Source organism: Salvelinus sp. IW2-2015, linkage group LG4q.1:29, assembly GCF_002910315.2.
Source record: "Salvelinus sp. IW2-2015 linkage group LG4q.1:29, ASM291031v2, whole genome shotgun sequence".
In the NCBI taxonomy this organism is placed as follows: Eukaryota; Metazoa; Chordata; class Actinopteri; order Salmoniformes; family Salmonidae; genus Salvelinus; species Salvelinus sp. IW2-2015.
This window is the reverse complement of record NC_036842.1, coordinates 88483053-88489295: the sequence shown is the minus strand read 5'-3', so window position 1 is coordinate 88489295 and position 6243 is coordinate 88483053. Positions and strand designations below refer to the sequence as shown.

Here is a 6243-nt window from a genome sequence, read left to right as displayed (position 1 = left end):
ATTGTACAATATAAAGCCCCTCTGTACAGTAGATGTATCAATATAAAGCCCTCTGTACAGTAGATGTACAATATAAAAGCCCCTCTGTAACGTAGATGGTACAATATAAAGCCCCTCTGTACAGTATATGGTAAAATATAAAGCCCCTCTTTACAGTAGATTGCTACATATAAAGCCCCTGTACAGTAGATGGTACAATATAAAGCCCCTCTGTACAGTAATGGTGCAATATAAAGCCCCTCTGTAAGTAGAGCTACATTATAAAGCCCCTCTGTACAGTAGCTGGTACAATATAAAGCCCCTCTGTACAGTAGATGTTGCAAGATATAAAGCCCCTCTGTACAGTAGATGGTGCAATATAAAGCCCCTCTGTACAGTAGCTGGTACAATTATAAAGCCCCTCTGTACAGTAGATGGTACAATATAAAGCCCCTCTGTACAGTAGATGGTGCAATATAAAGCCCCTCTGTACAGTAGATGGTGCAATATAAAGCCCCTCTGTACAGTAGATGGTACATAAAAGCCCTCTGTACAGTAGATGGTCAATATAAAGCCCCTCTGTACAGTAGATGGTACAATATAAAGCCCCTCTGTACAGTAGATGGTAACAATAAAGCCCCTCTGTACAGTAGATGGTGCAATATAAAGCCCTCTGTACAGTAGATGGTGCAATATAAAGCCCCTCTGTACAGTAGATGGTACAATATAAAGCCCCTCTGTACAGTAGATGGTGCAATATAAATGCCCCTCTGACAGATGGACAAACACAGAGACCATGTCAAATAATGTCCATATCTACACGCCTGCCACACAAACACAGAGACCATGTCAAATAATGTCCATATCTACACGCCTGCCACWCAAACACAGAGWCCATGTCAAATAATGTCCATACCGACAGGTCTGCCACACAAACACAGAAGACATCACAAAGACCAGGTGAAAACAAAAGAAAATGAAACAATCCATACAGTAATTACAGAAGGCAAACCGGGACTAGCATAGAAAATATGACCAACCAAACATTTAGAAAGTCATTGATTGGCAAGAGAAGTCTATTCTGGTTTGTGTTCACGTGGATGATATATAGACCAGGTATTCTCAAACTGGGGTACACGTTCCCCCAGGGGTAWGCACAATGCCGTCGGGGGTACGCCAAATCAAAATGTGATTCAAATTAACATTTTATTATAATAATTTCTTTACGTTTTCAAACAGTACATTTATATTTTCCAATGGGGCTATACATTTGGGTGAGGTTTTTTTCTCACCTGAGTAGCCTRGTTTCCCTGCCAAAAATAAAATTWAACCATCCAGTGTTCAGTGAAATAACAACACAATGTCAAATACAGGTATCCTAGTCAAATAATTAACATCCAATCACATTAACCGTTACTCTCTCGCGGGAAACCTTCAGTATTGCGCAGACATTTAGAAACGAAACATGACAATTTGAAAAATAAGCTACAGGAGTTTTTGAGCGAGAATAAAGACGACTTTTGAGTAGTAAGACATGTATAAAAGCAACAGATACCATTAATAAGAAGGGGCTCGAAGCATCTTATATGGTGAGCTACCMAGTGGCTWGGACAGGCAAGCCCCATACTATTGTGGAGGACTTTCTGCCGAGGATATGGCTGGGACAATTCTGGGGGAAAAGGCCAAAAAAACTATACAGACAATGCCTTCATCAAACAACACTGTTTCACGATGCATCAGTTTTTTATTTTACCTTTATTTAACTTGGCAAGTCAGTTAAGAACAAATTCTTATTTTCAATGACGGCCTAGGAACAGTGGGTTAACTGCCTTGTTCAGGGGCAGAACGACAGATTTTCACCTTGTCAGCTCAGGGATTCAATCTTGCAACCTTCCCGTTACTAGTCCAATGCTCTAACCACTAGGCTACCTGCCGCACAGTGACACGGTAGGAGATGTTTTGAAACAATTACTGCTTCGCATACAAGCCAGTGAAGTATATGCGTTACAGCTGGATGAGTCAACAGACGTGGCGGCCACAGCTCCTGGTATATGTCCGTTACGTTAATGGGGGGTCAACTAAGGAAGACATCCTTTTCTGCAAACCACTGAAAACCAGGACAACAGGAGAGGATATTTTTTAAGTACTGGACAGCTTTGTGACATCAAATGGACTTTGGTGGTCAAGATCGGTTGGTATCTGTACTGATGGCGCAAAAGCCATGGCAGGGAGACATAGTGGAGGGGTAACGCGRGTGCAAGCAGTTGCTCCTGACACCACTTGGGTACTCTGCAGCATCCACCGAGAGGCTCTTGCTGCCAAGGGAATGCCTGACAGCTTGAAAGACGTTTTGGACACTACAGTGAAAATGGTTCATTTTGTTAAAGCAAGGTCTCTGAACTCTCGTGTATTTTCTGCATTATGCAATGATATGGGCAGCGACCATGTAACGCTTTTACAACATACAGAAGTGCGCTGGTTATCAAGTGGCCCCTCTGTATTGACACATTTTTTTAAATTGAGATACGTGCTTAAAGTTTTATTTACTGACCATAATTTTCACTTGTCTGACCGCTTGCATGATGACGAGTTTCTCACACGACTGGCCTATCTGGGTGATGTTTTTTCGCACCTGAATGATGTGAATCTAGGATTACAGGGACTCTACCAACTATATTCAATGTGCAGGACAAAATTGAGGCTATGATTAAGAAGTTGGAGCTCTTTTCTGTCTGCATTAACAAGGACAACACACAGGTCTTTCCATCATTGTATGATTTCTTGAGTGCCAATGAACTCAAGCTTACGGACAATGTCAAATGTGATATAGCGAAGCACCTGAGTGAGCTGAGTGTGCAATTACGCAGGTACTTTCCTGAAATGGACGACACAAACAACTGGATTCATTATCCCTTTCATGCCCTGCCTCCAGTTCACTTACCGATATCTGAACAAGAGAGCCTCATCGAAATAGCAACAAGCAGTTCTGTGAAAATGTAATTTAATCAGAAGACACTGCCAGATTTCTGGATAGGGCTGCGCTCAGAGTTTCTTGCCTTGACAAATCGCGCTGTTAGGACACTGATGCCCTTTGCAACCACGTACCTATGTGAGAGTGGATTCTCGGCTCTCATTAGCATGAAACTAAATACAGGTGTGTGGAAAATTATTTAAGACTGAGACTCTCTCCAATACAACCCAACACTGCAGAGTTATGTGCATCCTTTCAAGCACACCCTTCTCATTAACCTGTGGTGAGTTATTCACATGTTTTATGAAAAAARAAGGTTTTATATGTAAGATGTCTAAATAAAGAYCACAATTATTGAGTATTATTATTATTATTATTTGTGCCCTGGTCCTATAAGAGCTCTTTGTGACTTCCCACGAGCCYGGTTGTGACAAAACCTCCCACTCATTCCTATGTTTAAAAAATGTATCGTATAGTGTGTGTGTGGCAGGCTMACAATGATGGCAAAAAACAACATTTGAGAGTGCGCTGACCCTGGTGCTAGAGGGGGTACGCAGCTGGAGGTTGAATGTTTGACGCGGTACGGGACTATAAAAAGTTTGGGAACTACTGAATAGACTACCCACTCAGGAGTCATACACATATTCCATGCAGTGTCTTGATCTGCACACTAGATGTCAGTCAGAGTACCATCTGAGCTGAGCTTTAAAATATACTACATCTTACTGTTTTTATGCCCCCGATGATCTAGGCAAGCTTGTTTCTCCAAGGTCTATCAAAAGGCTAACATCTATAATCAACTAGAAGATAGCTTATTCAAGAGAGTCCATATAGCGATGGCTTGGGTTAAAATGTGTTTTTTTAAAGTGTGATGGCTCCTTCAACATGGGTCTCCTCTAAACCACTGAGAAGACCACATTGGTGGCAGATGAACTAACGCTCTTAGCTTTAATTAAGCAATAAGGCACGAGGAGGTGTGATATATGACCAATATACCACGGCTAAGGACTGTTCTTATGCACGAAGRATCGCGGAGTGCCTGGATACTGCCCTTCYCCTTGGTATATTGGCCATATACCACAAACCCCCGAGGTGCCTTATTGCTATTATAAACTGGTTACCAACGTAATTAGAGGAGTAGAAATAAATGTTTTGTCATACCTGTGGTACACGGTCTGKTATACCACGGCTGTCAGCCAWTCAGCATTCAGAGCTCGAYKCACACAGTTTATAATACCATTTAAAACACTGAGCCTTTGGAAAAGCCAATAGTATTATAATTATTAGACACAACAGCAAAACCTGGTGTATCTCGTGCCAGCCATTCTCGTCGTGGCAGGAGACGGTGGCGCGCGCCCTCAGCAYGAGCTCACAGCAACCTGAGTCTCCTCCAACCAGGACTGTGTGGTACAGGGGGGTCAGACWTTGGCTGTCCTTGTAGTCTGGGGAGGCGCCTAGTTCCAGTAGAGCCTGAGGAGAGACAGCGAGGGTAAGGGTGAGCCCTTTAGGTGTGAAAGGAAGTTGCCGGTAGATGCTGACCGTAGGTAAGTTCAGCATTTCCCCCACTGATGGATAAGGTTAGGATTCAGGAAGGGGAAGCTGATCCTTCATATGTAGGGGAAACTTCACCCGGAGAAACACTTTACTTAAAGCCTGTAGGTTTAATGGTTTATGACTTGTTATATACATGTATGAACCTATATATTGCTTTACAATATGTTATGTCTGTCTATGTAGGGCGTTTTCAACTATCACACCTAAATGTGGGGTATTATGGGATAAATTGTTCATAACACCGAAGAGTATCAGTCGATCCCAATACTTTCTCTATCTCATCCCTTGGCCCTAACACTTCCATGTTTGCAGACCTGAAGTGTGCAGATAAAGCGGTATTGGTGGAGCTTCCACTATATTGCTTCCACCTTACAGATCTGCACACATCAAAGGGTAAGCCCGAGGGGAAGGAGTGGAGAGTGAATTGGGGCCAACTTATTATATAAGCTGTAAAAAATAATGGAGGTGCTGGATAACCTTCAGTGTGACCTGATTCTTTGCCCTGACTGCTTTGTGGAGAGCGGTCATCCCATCTTGTGATCTGAAGTCAAGATGTGCTCCACCGTTTTTCAGTACCACGACGACCTGCGCCACATTGTCCAGGTGGGCTGCGAAGGTCAGTGGAGTTTCTACAATACAAACACACAACATGCTGTTTACTGTTATAGAGCTTTTTTAAAACAGAAACGTGTGTTTATTGTATCATCAACTATGGGTACGTTTCCTGGACATAGTTCAATCCTTGTCCTGGACGACACGGCATGTTCAATGAAGAATGGCCATCAAAATATCGTTTTAGTCCCAGACTAGGCTTTGTCTGTGAAACCCGCCCTATATACGTCCAACAGAATGAGGTGCACAAAAACACAAGAAATTGTACTGTATCTGTAAACTTTCATCTGAGGAGAGTTGATCTCTGATTTCTCTCCTCAGTGAACTAAGACATCCATAATTGATCTGACATGATTTACTCCTTAGCAGCAGATGCTGTATAAAACAAAACACATCACATTGAATCATAGTCAGTGTGTGTGTGTGTGTGTGTGTGTGTGTGTGTGTGTGTGTGTGTGCCACTTTGCTTTCCTCTCTTTCTCGTTCTCTCATTCTTCTTATCTTACGTGGTACTCGTATTACCTCGTTCTCAGGTTCTCTCTCTCTCTGTTCTCTCTCGGCCCTACTCTATTCTCTCATTCTCATTTCTCATTTTTTCTCCCTACTCTACTACTAAACATTTCTCTCCCTACTGCATGCTGATAATTCTACAGTACCACAGGGTTGGCTTAAATGTCTCATCTAAAGTCACAGAAGAAAATGGAAGCAGGAAGGAGAAAGCCCGGAAACTACCTGCAAACCTCATATCCAATAAAGACAACACGTCGAATTTTCAGTTGCTTCGTCTTAGCTTTTAGCCCTCACACTTAGAACTAACACACACGGTCAACAACCTCGACTGCACTGAACCTAGAGTCACCAACGTTCACATCAGCTTGCATTCCTTCTACCTCCTCCATACCACTACATCTCCTAACATATAGGCTCCCTCCTACCCCTAAGGCCTAACCACTACCAGGGGCAAACTCTAACATGCCGATTCCACAATTCACGCCATACCAGCCCTGCACGACTAAAACTAGCAAAAACTGCATGCGCACCAAAGACCGTCCCGATCCCAACTACCTACGCACCGCAGACACTGGTTAGGTACGCCTACCACACCACAACACACACACACACACACA

At 42.9% G+C, this 6243-nt stretch overlaps 1 pseudogene; it reads right to left on the bottom strand.

The window, feature by feature from the left end:
- LOC111961051 (SH3 and multiple ankyrin repeat domains protein 2-like) overlaps positions 1-6243 on the bottom strand; it is a 158160-nt pseudogene that overhangs the window by 129547 nt on the left and 22370 nt on the right.